The sequence below is a fragment of the Thalassophryne amazonica genome, chromosome 20, assembly GCF_902500255.1.
Source record: "Thalassophryne amazonica chromosome 20, fThaAma1.1, whole genome shotgun sequence".
NCBI classification, from domain to species: domain Eukaryota; kingdom Metazoa; phylum Chordata; class Actinopteri; order Batrachoidiformes; family Batrachoididae; genus Thalassophryne; species Thalassophryne amazonica.
Window position 1 is genome coordinate 53081054 of NC_047122.1, and position 16170 is coordinate 53097223.

General features: G+C 41.7%; 1 pseudogene; it reads left to right on the plus strand.

The window, feature by feature from the left end:
* Nucleotides 1-5630: 5630 nt before the first annotated feature.
* On the plus strand, nucleotides 5631-15586 carry LOC117501519 (annotated as a pseudogene).
* The last annotated feature ends 584 nt before the right edge of the window (nucleotides 15587-16170 follow it).

A 16170-nucleotide genomic window follows, 5' to 3' on the forward strand; every position in this document is an offset into this window, starting at 1 on the left:
TACAATAATTATGTAAAACCCCAACGGTCAAAAACGACCCCCTGTGAGCAAGCACTTGGCTACAGTGGGAAGGAAAAACTCCCTTTTAACAGGAAGAAACCTCCAGCAGAACCAGGCTCAGGGAGGGGCAGTCTTCTGCTGGGACTGGTTGGGGCTGAGGGAGAGAACCAGGAAAAAGACATGCTGTGGAGGGGAGCAGAGATCGATCACTAATGATTAAATGCAGAGTGGTGCATACAGAGCAAAAAGAGAAAGAAACAGTGCATCATGGGAACCCCCCAGCAGTCTACGTCTATAGCAGCATAACTAAGGGATGGTTCAGGGTCACCTGATCCAGCCCTAACTATAAGCTTTAGCAAAAAGGAAAGTTTTAAGCCTAATCTTAAAAGTAGAGAGGGTGTCTGTATCCCTGATCTGAATTGGGAGCTGGTTCCACAGGAGAGGAGCCTGAAAGCTGAAGGCTCTGCCTCCCATTCTACTCTTACAAACCCTAGGAACTACAAGTAAGCCTGCAGTCTGAGAGCGAAGCGCTCTATTGGGGTGATATGGTACTACGAGGTCCCTAAGATAAGATGGGACCTGATTATTCAAAACCTTATAAGTAAGAAGAAGAATTTTAAATTCTATTCTAGAATTAACAGGAAGCCAATGAAGAGAGGCCAATATGGGTGAGATATGCTCTCTCCTTCTAGTCCCCGTCAGTACTCTAGCTGCAGCATTTTTGAATTAACTGAAGGCTTTTTATGGAACTTTTAGGACAACCTGATAATAATGAATTACAATAGTCCAGCCTAGAGGAAATAAATGCATGAATTAGTTTTTCAGCATCACTCTGAGACAAGACCTTTCTGATTTTAGAGATATTGCGTAAATGCAAAAAAGCAGTCCTACATATTTGTTTAATATGCGCTTTGAATGACATATCCTGATCAAAAATGACTCCAAGATTTCTCACAGTATTACTAGAGGTCAGGGTAATGCCATCCAGAGTAAGGATCTGGTTAGACACCATGTTTCTAAGATTTGTGGGGCCAAGTACAATAACTTCAGTTTTATCTGAGTTTAAAAGCAGGAAATTAGAGGTCATCCATGTCTTTATGTCTGTAAGACAATCCTGCAGTTTAGCTAATTGGTAGGTGTCCTCTGGCTTCATGGATAGATAAAGCTGGGTATCATCTGCGTAACAATGAAAATTTAAGCAATACCGTCTAATAATACTGCCTAAGGGAAGCATGTATAAAGTGAATAAAATTGGTCCTAGCACAGAACCTTGTGGAACTCCATAATTAACTTTAGTCTGTGAAGAAGATTCCCCATTTACATGAACAAATTGTAATCTATTAGACAAATATGATTCAAACCACCGCAGCGCAGTGCCTTTAATACCTATGGCATGCTCTAATCTCTGTAATAAAATTTTATGGTCAACAGTATCAAAAGCAGCACTGAGGTCTAACAGAACAAGCACAGAGATGAGTCCACTGTCCGAGGCCATAAGAAGATCATTTGTAACCTTCACTAATGCTGTTTCTGTACTATGATGAATTCTAAAACCTGACTGAAACTCTTCAAATAGACCATTCCTCTGCAGATGATCAGTTAGCTGTTTTACAACTACCCTTTCAAGAATTTTTGAGAGAAAAGGAAGGTTGGAGATTGGCCTATAATTAGCTAAGATAGCTGGGTCAAGTGATGGCTTTTTAAGTAATGGTTTAATTACTGCCACCTTAAAAGCCTGTGGTACATAGCCAACTAACAAAGATAGATTGATCATATTTAAGATCGAAGCATTAAATAATGGTAGGGCTTCCTTGAGCAGCCTGGTAAGAATGGGGTCTAATAAACATGTTGATGGTTTGGATGAAGTAACTAATGAAAATAACTCAGACAGAACAATCGGAGAGAAAGTCCAACCAAATACCGGCATCACTGAAAGCAGCCAAAGATAACGATACGTCTTTGGGATGGTTATGAGTCATTTTTTCTCTAATAGTTAAAATTTTGTTAGCAAAGAAAGTCATGAAGTCATTACTAGTTAAAGTTAATGGAATACTCAGCTCAATAGAGCTCTGACTATTGAGGTGGATTTCCCAAAGCTTACTCCTGCCCAAATGTACCTTCAGCAAAGGGAGCAATTTCGCATTGGGATCAATCAATCAATCAATCAATCAATTTTTTTATATAGCGCCAAATCACAACAAAAGTTGCCCCAAGGCGCTTTATATTGTATAAAGCGCCTTGATATATAAATTGTATTTATATATCAAGTTTAAAGCTGGATGCTCTTCTTCCTTCATTCCGGATCTGAATCACCTCCAAAAATTCGGTGGAGTCTTTGTTGCCCCAATATCGATCTGTGGTGAAAATTTCATCAAAATCCGCGCAGTAGTTTTGACGTAATCCTGCTAAAAGACAGACTGACAAATAAATAAACGCTGATGAGTTCATTACATCCAAAATACAAAATAAAAAAAAAAGCCCTGTTTTATTTAGATTTGTTTTATGTCTTTTTCATACATTCCTACATGTTTCATGAAGTGTCAGAGCACTGAACTCATGACCAGCAGGGATAGGCTTCAGGTGAAAGGCTTTCCTTTTGACTAATAATCTCCATTTCCCGTAATAATTCCACAAGAGCAAAAGGAAACACACCAAACAATACAATCCTCAAATCAAACACAACGACACGATGTAATACACCGAAAGCCATTACATTCACGAGAATAGCAGAGACTTACTCCACCTAAACGCTCTGCAAGAAACTGCAGTTTGTCATTTTTCGCCACATGCCATCTGACCCACAAATATCTTGTGTCGTGTGACGAATAAGAGAGACTGAAAGCTGAGGTGCTGTGTTTAATGAGGTTAACAAAGTATGTTTGTGCAACCGATGATCATAAGACAAAGGAGCCTGCTGATTGCTGCTGTATCTGACTCTACCAGTCCAACTGGCTGCCTTTCTGCTGAAGTTCCCATAGTTCTCACATTTTGGTTCAACCTGTTGTTCAATACAATGACACACACAAAGTTTTTTTTCTTCCCCGGCTTTATTATTTCACAATAACTAACCGGACTTGCGCACACGGTACGACAATGATGGCAGCACTTTTCGTCATCATGAGTGCAGACGTAATTTGAATTGTCTGAGGCATCATCTGTGTTCATATACAATTAGACGGGTATATATATATATATATATATATATATATATATATATATATATATATATATATATATATATATGGGGTAAAAGTCGCACCTCTTACTTTATTATCCCCCGGTATGAAATATGAGGGGATATGTTGCTCAGCATGTCCGTTTTCCGTTTTCGCTTTCAGCACGATATCTCAAGAACCACTCGACCAATTTCATTCATATTTAGCATAAGGGTGTACTTGGGTGATCCACAGCACCAGTCAGTTATGTTGAACTAGTGGGCAATTTCAAGATCACAGTGAGATATTCAAGATATTGTCATTGCCACCCTTTTTAGTGCAATAGCTCAATAACCAGTTGACCATTTTCATTCATATTTAGCACAAGGATTTACTTGGTTGATTCCCCCAACACCAGTGGATTACGGCGATATTGGGGTCAAATTCAATGTCACAGCGAGATATTCAAGATATTGTCATTGCCACCCTTTTTAGCATTATATCTCAAGACCCAGTTGACCATTTTCATTCACATTTAGCATAAGGGTGTACTTGGGTGATCCCCCAATGCCAGTCATTTACAGTGATCTTGGAGTTAATTTCAAGGTCACAGCGAGATATTCAAGATATTGTCATTGCCACCGTTTTTAGTGCGATATCTCAAGAACCAGTTGACCAGTTTAATTTATATTTAGCATAAGAGTGTACTTGGGTGATCCTCCAACACCAGTCAATTATGTTGACTTTAAGGTCAGTTTCAAGATCACAGCGAGATATTCAAGATATTGCCATTGCCCCCCTTTTACCACAATATCTCAAGAACCACTTGACCAATTTCATTCATATTTAGCATAAGGATGTACTTGGGTGATCCGCAGCACGTCAGTTACACTAGTGTTGAGAATAATAGTAGTGCTATGTGACTAAAAAAATTAATCCAGGTTTTGAGTATATTTCTTATTATTACATGGGAAACAAGGTACCAGTAGATTCAGTAGATTCTCACAAATCCAACAAGACCAAGCATTCATGATATGCACACTCTTAAGGCTATGAAATTGGGCTATTAGTAAAAAAAAAGTAGAAAAGGGGGTGTTCACAATAATACGTAGTAGTGTGTCATTCAGTCAGTGAGTTCGTCAATTTTGTGGAACAAACAGGTGTGAATCAGGTGTCCCCTATATAAGGATGAAGCCAGCACCGGTGAGCTCACAGGGTGGAGATGCAAAGTCCATGTTGCTTTTTCAGGCTGTGCTCGCTGACGGGTCCTCTGTCGAGCCCTAGCTCCAGACGGGGCCCGGGCTTCCTCTGGGTTGGGTCAAGTTTCCTCTTCCTTGTTTTTCCATGGAGTCATTGTGAACCATTCTTAGTCTGGCCCCTCACCAGAGACCAATATGGCATGGGAGACCCTACCAGGAGCACGAAGGCTCCAGACAGCACAGCTCTCAGGTCATGGGGCACACAAACCTCTCCACCATGATAAGGTGGTGGTTCCCGGAGAGGGTTGCTATCCAAAATCCAAGCCAGTTCCGTGGTGTGATGGATACGAATCAGGCGTTTTATTCAAGGCCTCCTTGACACAGGAACCGTTTCTTCACAAAGTGTCATGGAAATCGTAAAACACTTGAGTTTTCCCATCCACTCACCCGGATGGGGGAACATAAGAATAAGAATATAGATTTTTTACTTTTGTTGCTACTCTGCAAGCAATTAGAGGAATTATTCTGCTTTAGTCTGCAGTTTGTCTTTTATGGAATTAGAGTCACATTGTACACATGCGCGCACGCTGCGGTGCACAGGCAGGTGCATCGCTGCTCCTTTGATGGCCTTCATGCCAAGTGGTCCTGCTGCTTCCTGGCATCTGTCACCGTGGAGACGGTTGATTGCATCATCAGCATTCACCAGAGGGGAACGGCCTCACCAAAAAAAAAAAAAAAAAACGAGAGAGAAACGGTCTCACCATCCTTTCATCTGCTGTCTTCACCAATGGCCGCCCCCCTCTCGTTTTCTTTTGTCCCACCCTCATTCTTCTCCATCCCTATTACTCCCCCTTTTATCTCTTTCACCACCATCTCCTTTCATGAAAAACCCTAAAAATGAACACGATGACAGATCTTCTGAGTGTCGCTCTCTTCTCAGAACACACGATGATACCGCGTCCTTCTCGCTGACCCCAATCCAAATCTGAAAAAGATGTATCTGAATGCTCCTTTTATGATTATGTCTTGCAGCAGAAGCAGAGAAAATTCAGTCTCTTTTTTCCCATCTAATAAGTCTATTGTGATTATGTTTATGTTCCCCATCAAATGGAACATTAATTCCCTGAACTGAAATGGACATATTTTGACTGCGCTCATTCTGGGTCAGTCAGTGTTTGTGAATATGAGCCAGAGTCTCTGTAGCAACGGCACTCAACTGGAATGTTATTGTGTGTGTGATGGGAAAGTTCTGTTGGCGAGTAACCTGAAGGAAACAATTTTGGGCATTGTGATGGTTGTACATTTCGTAGCTCACAAGGCTAGAACTAATGTGAAATGCAATATTGCACTTTGTCGTTGTTTCAGTTCGGAAAAAAGCCAGCTGAGATGGGCAAACCGTCGTCTGGAGACGGATGTTTGCGTAGCAGGTCAACAGTTGGCGGAACCGGAAGTCATCCAGAACTATGTCAAGAAGGTGAGTTCAATGAGACGCGTGATTTAAAAAACAAAACAAACAAAAAAAATTGGTTTACATGGGTTATATGTTCATGTGCTTCACACTAGAGGAAGGGAAAATAAATTGTGGAAGGTGATCACTTCATATTTGCAATAACTACAAGTGCATATTGTTCTCTATGCCAAGTAAGGTTCTCACGAGGATTCAGTGCCAGCTGCTTGTCGATCAACACCCAATAACGTCGACCATGAACTGCGTCCAAGCTGTCTAGATGTTCAGTGTAAACATCAGTAGCTGATGTGGATTTTGATCAGGCTGCTCTGTGGAACATCTTAAGAACTTGCTGGATTTCCACTAACTTGCTGGACATTGTAACTGTTCAAAAAACAGTTACTGTGAGTCTCTGACCTCTTCCCTGGGAACTCTGGTGTCCATCCATAAGGGATGTGTGCTGGTCCCAACATGTCAGTACTTACCTTGACTAGGTGTTTGATACAGTTGTGGATTCCAGTGACCTGGGTGGCTTCATTGGTGTGTGTGTGTGTGTATTCAACATTTTTTTTAAAAGGTGGCTTTCACATTTTCCTTACTGGAAGGTTTGTTTCATGTGTTTAATTTTTGGTGCTGTGACAGTGACTTTGCCCCATCAAAGGGCCCAGGGCTCCATGTGAAATTCTGCCTGAAAAGGGGGTGGACTGATTGCCAATCTTACATATACTGGAATGCCAATGTCAATAAAATGTCCAATTTCATCACAAATAAAAAAATATATCACAGATAACGAATGTGTCCTTCAGGCCATCAGACTACAAGTCCTCACTCAGGGGAGGAGTAGTAGATTAGATTAGATTAGATAGAACTTTATTTTAATCCCTTGGGAAGACTCCCTCAGGGAAATTGAAGTTTCAGCAGCATTATATAGCAGCACACAGGGTAAGAAGCACACAGAGTATCAAAAGTGAAAGTAAAAACAAACAAACAAAAAACACTAATAATAAAAAATAAATTTGCAAGTATAAATATAAATTCGAGACATATTGCTACTGGTTTACTGGCTACTACTGTTCCTCTCCTTCCCGTCCTCTGTCTTCTTGTTACTCCTCCTCCCCCTGAGTGAGGAGTTGTACAGTCTGATGGCCTGAGGGACAAAGGAGTTTTTTAGTCTGGTGGTCCTGCACTTGGGAAGGAGCAGCCTGTGGCTGAAGAGGCTCCTCTGGTTGCAGATGACGGTGTGCAGAGGGTGACTGGCATCGTCCATAATGTCCAGCAGTTTGTCCACTGTTCTGTGCCACCATCACCAGACAGTCCAGCTTCATGCCAACCATGGAGTCAGGCCACCTGATCAGTTTGTCCAGCCTGGATGGGTCCTTTGTGGATGTGTTGCCCCCCCAGCACACCACGGTGTGTGCTGTAACAAGAGTAACAGGAAGACAGATGACGGGAAGGAGAGGAATAGTAGCAGTATGTCTGGTATTTATATTTATATTTGCAAATTGTTTTTACTTTTAATACTCTGTGTGCTTCTTACCCTGTGTGCTGCTATACAATACTGCTGGAACCTCAATTTCCCTGAGGAAGTCTGCCCAAGGGATTAATACATTTCTAATCTAATCTGATTGTACCCATTTTTTGTTCTTTCTCATTCATTAAATGTATTTCATGTAATTTAATTTTTCAGGTGGGCATTTAACAAACTTTCTTGTGGGCTAATGCTTGGCCCCAGGCCCTCCAAGGGTCAAATGGGGTGTGTCAACCAGCCCAATCTCACACATTTTTTTTCATGCTCCTATCACGAAATGAGTTACATTTTCATGACAAGGGTTTTTTATTTTTATTTTACTATTTCTACCTCTCTATCTTCCTCTAACCATAACTCCCCGCAGACCCCTCCTCCCGCATCACCCGGCATTTTGTGCTTCCATCACGAAAATGTGGTGCATTTCGTGATGGAAGCACAACGTAATTGATCTACTTTTTGTGGTGCCATCATGAAATGGTGTCAGGTTGGGTTTTGCAACTGTTAGCATCAGCAGGGCTAATAATATTGACCCTGGTAGTTTTATATAATATATAACAGTTTTATAGTAATTTTCTGTTTGCAAAGCAAAATAACGTCAGCATCCAAAATAAAGCTACAATCTTTAGAAATTAAAAAAGCACTTAGGAAAATTTTTATAGAAAATGTCAAATTTCAGGTGAGTTAATACATTTGTCCTTATTTGTGTGTGTGTGTATATATATATATATATATATATATATATATATATATATATATATATATATATATATATATATATATATACACACAGTAGTGTTAATAATAATAGAATAATAGTGCTATGTGACTAAAAAGATTAATCCAGGTTTTGAGTATATTTCTTATTGTTACATGGGAAACAAGGTACCAGTAGATTCAGTAGATTCTCACAAATCCAACAAGACCAAGCATACATGATATGCACACTCTTAAGGCTATGAAATTGGGCTATTAGTAAAAAAAAAGTAGAAAAGGGGTGTTCACAGTATATAGTGTGGCATTCAGTCAGTGAGTTCGTCAATTTTGTGGAACAAACAGGTGTGAATCAGGTGTCCCCTATGTATGGATGAAGCCAACACCTGTTTTCTCTTTGAAAGCCTGAGGAAAATGGGACGTTCAAGACATTGTTCAGAAGAACAGCGTAGTTGGATTATAAAGTTGACTGGAGATGGGAAAACTTATACGCAGGTGCAAAAAATTATAGGCTGTTCATCTACAATGATCTCCAATGCTTTAAAATGGACAACCCCCCCCCCCCCAAAAAAAAAAAACAGACTCGTGGAAGAAAACAGAAAGCAACCATCAAAATGGATAGAAGAATAACCAGAATGGCAAAGGCTCACCCATTGATCAGCTCCAGGATGATCAAAGACAGTCTGGAGTTACCTGTAAGTGCTGTGACAGTTAGAAAACGCCTGTGTGAAGCTAATTTATTTGCAAGAATCCCCGCAAAGTCCCTCTGTTAAATAAAAGACGTGCAGAAGAGGTTACAATTTGCCAAAGAACACATCAACTGGCCTAAAGAGAAATGGAGGAATATTTTGTGGACTGGTGAGAGTACAATTGTTCTTTTTGGGTCCAAGGGCCACAGACAGTTTGTGAGATGACCCCCCAACTCTGAATTGAAGCCACAGTTCACAGTGAAGACAGTGAAGCATGGTGGTGCAAGCATCATGATATGGGCATGTTTCTCCTACTATGGTGTTGGGCCTATATATCGCATACCAGGTATCATGGATCAGTTTGGATATGTCAAAATACTTGAAGAGGTCATGTTGCCTGATGCTGAAGAGGACATGCCCTTGAAATGGGTGTTTCAACAAGACAGTGACCCCAAGCACACTAGTAAACGAGCAAAATCTTGGTTCCAAACCAACAAAATTAATGCCTTGCAGATGTGAAGAAATCATGAAAACTGTGGTTATACAACTAAATACTAGTTTAGTGACTCACAGGATTGCTAAAAAAGCAGTTTGAACATAATAGTTTTGAGTTTGTAGCATCAACAGCTGCTACTAGATGCTACTATTATTGTGAACACCCCCTTTTCTACTTTTTTTTTTTTCTAATAGCCCAATTTCATAGCCTTAAGAGTGTGCATATCATGAATGCTTGGTCTTGTTGGATTTGTGAGAATCTACTGAATCTACTGTTACCTTGTTTCCCATGTAACAATAAGAAATATACTCAAAACCTGGATTAATCTTTTTAGTCACATAGCACTACTATTATTCTGAACACTACTGTGTATATATATATGAAAATACACTGAAAAACAATGCGTAACAGTAGCATGTCATATAATCGTGTTCACTGTCATATAAAATAGAAATAAGCTAAAGAAGGGCAGGTTACCATGGTAAACTAGCGAGACTTAACCTTAAAGTCTGCCAATAACGTCATCAGTGGCATTTATCGGCTCAAAAACTCACGTTTAGTCTTTCTGCTCATGAATTTGCCAGCAGTCATACAATGGGAAATGAAAATGTGCTCTATTGAATAGATTTGCATCTGAACACCAAGAGAGCACAAAGGGAAACCTGATTGGATAGAAATGCACATCACTGAGTATAATGTGATCGGGTTCGGCAGCGTGACATGAATAACCAATGGCCTCACAAACTACCGGAGAGTTGGAGATAAGAACCCAGGAGCTGCACCGGGCAGACTGTGACAGGCGTCGCGCCCAGCGTCTGCCTCTCGTGCCCATTTTGTCAGTCTGTACTTTCTCCAATACGAGCCCACCCACTCCCAATCTGTCCGTGGAAACGCCGATCAGCAAACGCTGTGGTTGTGCGAGGGTGTTGGGAAGTAAAAGCAGGACAGTTTCCTGTGAGCCGGGTGTACGTGTAGATGATCCGAAGCCTCAGAAGTAACGGGTTTAATAAGGGGATGAGGCGTCTCTTTGTTCAGGAGCAGTTTGCAATCTGATTCCTCTCTCGTTGGCGCCTGTTAAACTGTCAGCCCAAATATCAGCTGACAATTAACCACCGCAGCTCCACGGGAGGGAAGGACTCACACACTCACACGCACACGTACGCACAAATGCACACATTGTCACACGGGTGTGCGCACATGGATGCATTGAGATAATGAGGTCCTTTTGTCATTTGAATATTTGATCTTTGCAGATGATTAGGTGGGTTGTTATTTTGCAGAATATTTACCCAGTGTACATCAGCCTTTGGTGTAAATGAAGCTTTGTTGTTTGACAGCATTAGAAGAAGCTGAGTAAATTTGTTTACGGTGATGTGAACGGTGTCTTTTATATTTTGCGTTGTCCAAATTAGATTCTAATAAAGTTTGTTGGGGGGGCGGGGGCGATGGCATTGTTTTGTGTTTGTTGCCTCTGCAGATCCAAGATGTGGCGGAGCAAGGGGTGGTGTTTGTAGGCTTCCTTCAACAGCCGGGTGGCGCGCCCTGCTTCCTTGGGCACTGGGACCCTGAAGAGCTGTCATCCCTACACTCTAGCCCTTCACCTATACACAGAAACCCCTTTAGCGCCAACACCAGTCCAACCGATCCGACCGAACTGCACCATATTAATGTAGAACCTGATGATTATGTCTTTGAACCGCATGAATCGGACCACGAACACGCAGGAGATACCACGTGGGACCAAAAGCAGGTGACACCGGACTGCAGCCGTCTGAAACCAACCCAGACTTTGAAGCTGGAGGAATCAATTGGACTAACCCAAACCAAGCGATCAACAAATCAATCTCAAGATTATCACAAATCTTGTGCAGGTGCAGTGAAGTCGTTGCCAAACCAAATGTCAACGGAAGTTGCACGGGACCTTCTACATTCAGGTTCTACATTAGTTACAGGTTCTCCAGAAACTTCCCACATGGAACAAAGCCATCAGGAATCCACAGAGCGACGTCTTAACCCAGAGCTCAAGTTCCTAAATCGTGGATCGAGTCGAGGTTCAAGCTCAGGTAGCTGGCACAGCTCTCCAGAACTGAACCCCAATCGTGAAACAAGGTCCAACTCTCGTTGTATAAACGGGCAAAGCAGAATGACGACACACAACAACAATCACATCCGGATGAAGAGTTCTGAGGAACATAAGAATGAATCCTCGCCATCAGTGCAGGCGAGTAAGTAACCGGTTTGTTCATTACCGCGTGAATGTTGTACTAATGATAATGTTGCATTTCATGGTAAATTTTCTACTTTTTAAAATTTGTATACACTCAGGGATGCAGCTGTTTGCCCTCTACAACCACACGGGGGAGTTGAGCACATCTCTGAGGTTCTACTCTCTCCGGGTTCCACTTTGCGTACAAAAAGAGGCGGGCTAATCACAGAGGTTGACGCACACTGGCTTGACCACATGACCCAACACTTCATCAGTGGTGCGCACCTCATTGACGGCTTTTTCCACCTCAGTGGTGATAACGGTAAGTCTCTGTCGTGTGTTACTTCTTGACTGAAATGTTTCATCACTCCTTTAGAATGAACTTCACTGTTAAGATTTTTGGACAGTCCATCCATGAGTCCAAGTGCAACTCCTAAAGCATTTGGAGGGTTTCAATGACACGTCACACGGTGGTAGCACACCACCATACAAAGACGTGCATTCATGAAAGAATTCTGGTTTCATATCCTCAAGAAGACATAATTGGACATTTAGGGTAATTGATGTATCGTACTGTCAGTCTATCGCAGGGCAACATATAGACAAACACATTCACACTTGCACGCACAGCAACGGTCTATTTAAAGTTTCCAGTTCTCCTAACCTGCATGTTTTTGGAAGCAGGAGGGAACGCGTGTGAACACAGAACAATCATGCAAACTCCACACAGAAAGGGCAGAATGGGAAGCAATTCCATGACCTTCTTGCAGGGAGGCAACGGTGCACCAATAAAGCTATACGGCCTCTGGAATATTTTGAGTCATAAAAACAATTTTCTTTGGCACCTCTATAATTTTATTCCTTAATGTTTAAGTATGGGATTCATACATATTGCCAATTCACGTTGTCTGGAAACAATTCAGAATTTCAACCCCTGAAGGGGAGAAATTCAAGCATCAGACGCCGTGACCTACATTTAATAGCAACACCATGAATCATGTAGGGGCTTCCCTCAACCTGTGGGAGGGATTCTGGGAAGGCCTGCGCTTCCTCCTGGAGTTCGTCTGCATGACGGTATAAAAAAGAAAATATCTGCTGTGGAATTTCCCCCAGATAAGTATGTCATCTTCAATAAATGAGCTGTAATTTCTGGAACACATTACATAAACAAACCACATTTTAATGCTTGAATGTTGGTAGAAACTAAATTTTGTCAGTTTTGTGAAATTTCAAAGGCAGTACAGCTTTAAGCCAGTGCCGCCATGCTTGGAGTTTCACACTGTAAATCCACAGTTCACAGTAGGACTTCATATTGTTTCTCAAAACTCTATACAATGTGTATCATTGGACGTCGATACTCAGTATATTTATGTGCTTAATACTGCTTATATAAATCATATTTAAATGCATGCATAATTGAAATGTATGTTGTTGTTGTGTAACAATACCTTAGTTATACTGCTTAATGTGTTGCATTAGTATTTCTTTAGACATTTTAACCTTATCCCAAACTGTCATCATACCTATGTTTAAGATTACTAACCCCAAGAACCTTAAACATTTTCATATTTATGGCTTCCTGACCCTGACTGACCTGATTTTAAAGGTCAAACCCCAAACAGACCTACTGTAGTGGTGCCCTATCTTAGATATTGCTTCATATCCCACTTTTTAGTTCTGCAGAAAAGCAGAATTAACTAAACATTTTCATACGTCCCATCAATCCACTGAGTGACACAGAGAGATGACGCAAACTGTTTTGAAGTAATCAGAACCGTTACACAAAAACGATGGACTAACAACTCGCCACATTCAGCGCTGATTTATCGAAAATATAAGGACGGAGTATCAGTATGTGTACCAAACATATACGCTGTGCCAACAATACCATGCCCTGGTTATAAACCCCTCGTCACCTGTGGAATGAAGTAGGATTAAGCAGAGGGGAAAGTGGGATAAATAGTGAGAGGTGACCACTTCAGACTCCTGTCCTACTCCCACATGTCCTCTGTTTATGAGTCAGATTTGTCCTTTCTGCAGATAACGGCGTTTCATCTGTGGACAGTGTCTTCATCTCCAGAGCTCTGCAGAGGAGAACACAAACACCCCGTATGATGCCATTGTGGTGGAGCAGTTGGACCGTTGTTGATGTAGGTCTTTAACACCGTTTGTCTCTTTGGCGATGTGCACTTTGAAAACTCCTGAGAGACTTCAAGCTTAAGCTGCTTTCAGTCCAACAAAGCCAGGGTGTGTGTGTGTGTCAGTAAATCATTTCTGGCTACGCGTTATTTATGGAGCGACAAGATTGGCATTAAAAAAAATAATAAATCTGTAAAGGAATAAGAAAACGTGGAACTGTAAAGAGGGAATAAAGAACATGTAAAGATGAAGAATAAATATATAAAAGAAAAAGTGTTTTTGTCTGTTGTCAATCAGCTGGCTTTGGGCAGCGTTAACTGCCCAGGCTGCAAAAAAAGGAAAACGCTCTGTTGTATCACGTGAGCTTTGTACCTTCAACAGTTCTTCCTGAGGAGATCCCAGAGCTACTTCAAAATACTCCAGATTAGAAAGGGAGCACACATTTAATCATTGACGCTAATTATACATAAACTGCAGCATTAAATATGGAAATGCTTAAAAAAAGTTTGCGGAAATCACATTTGTTCCCATGAAATAGCAATGATGTATGCAGGAATCAACTACTCAGCCTGGGTAGGAGTCCACCCAGAGCCAGTTCATGACAGCTTAAGGAGCAGAAACGGCAACAGGAATGAAGCACTTTTTATGTATATATTTTTTCTCTTCATCTTTTCACAATTTTTCTCATTCTCGTTCTTTTTTGTGTCCTGTACTCATACTGAAATGGTTTGCGTGTGCGTATATTTGCATCCAGGGTGTGGTTGTAAAGACGGACTACATCCCGCTGCTCCAGTCGCTGGCTCCTTATGGATGGAAGCTAATGTGTGTGTTACCCACACCAGTCGTCAAAACCAACAGGTACAGGAATGTCCCGCCTCCACCACAACATTACCACATCCCTTAAGCTACAGTGGAATTTAGGGGTGTTCATTAGCGTAATTAATTACATGCAACCAACTGATGCATTTTAATAACATTAGGATGACCGCTTCGTGTGGGAGCCTCCCTCCCCGCCCCTTCACAGAGGCCTGCCTCCATGTTGCACTGTGATACCGATACAGTAGCCTTAAAGGGACATACATACTCTGCCTTTCGCACTAATCACTGGTTGCTCTCGCAGGCTAACATGTTTTAGAAGTATAATTTTTGTGAAATGGGGGATCATGCACATTGCTCATCACGAGAGAAGGCAGGGGAGCATGAAACACAAAAAAAGGCAAAAACAATCCTGGCTGCAATCTGCAACCTCACCACTAGATGACAGTAAAGCCTACACACTGTAGCTTTAAATATGTCATTGTTCTACCATTAAACCCCAAACATAGTAAATTGTAATAAGATAAAAAAAAAAACATTTTGTGCCCTTCTTTTTAGGATTCTGTATTTTAGATGTAGCAGACTGTTTTAGATCTGACAAATCACAATCCCACGCTGATGTCGGCACAAAAAAAAAAAGTCACTTGCTGAAGTGCTGCTGCATTCCTGAAAACGTCATTTAATAACCGCAGCAGACACAACAATGTGCCATCTTGACAGATCATGAGGCAAAGGTACTAAAGGTGTTGCTCTTTTTTTTTTCTCTTTTCTACAGCGACGGGAGTTTGTCAACCAAGCAAATTCTTTTCCTTCAGAGACCCATTTGCAACGCAAGAGGAAAGACTTCAAGGTTTGTTGCCTCATCCCCTCTGTCAATTCTGTGATGCTCCTTTTGGTTACATGACTGTCACAGGAGGTGCATTAAAAAGTCAAGTTGCTAAATATGGGATGTACAGCAAATACAAATCCCCCCAGAAACTGTCTAATAATAGAGAAATATTCTGTCTCAGACTGTACAGGAAAAGAAGGTTTCAAGAAAGACACTTTGTTGTCATTTGTCAGGTGTCTGCAGAAAGAAAAAGACAAACTGTCTGGGACGTGTCTGTTTGATTTCAGATGTTGAACCTCAGGGGTCGCAATAAGACGAAAGAAACTCTGCCGGAGAAACGCACGGGGAGAGAGAGAACAGGTCTCCTGTGATGGAGTGTGAGATGGAGAGGCTGAGAAGAAACACAAAAGAAGAGGAGGGAGAGAGGAGGAAGTGCAGCCCTCAAAATGATGGAGAAGACGCGCATCAAACGGACAGCGCATCTGAAAACCAGGAGGAAACGGAGATAGATGGGACACCACCGCCTGAGCAGAAGACGGCGAGGTGGACAGATGTGTGCCAGAGGCGTGACGTAGGGTCAAGGAGGAAGAGAAGGCGAAGGGATGGATCAAGCAGCAGCTGAGTGGGAGGGCGCTGTTTTCTGGAGTTTGTTGACACGTGGGGCACGAATCGGGCAAAGGTATGAAATCGGCTGAGAATTCATTAAGATTTTTTGGGGAACAGATGTTTGATCTGGATTTGTCCAGTCCACACACTGTGGGTAGTATCCAGCGCGCGCACAGCTGCCCCCGGGACACCGAGCCGTACCTCCTGTGTCGTGCAGGTTTGCGCTTTAGGTCAGTGTTACGGTTTAATGTCTTTGGGATTGTCCAGCACAAGTTTCCAGTTCACGCCTTAAGCATTGTTTTCTTGCTGCTTCTTTTATTTTACTGCTTTTTTGCAGTGAAAATGTTCA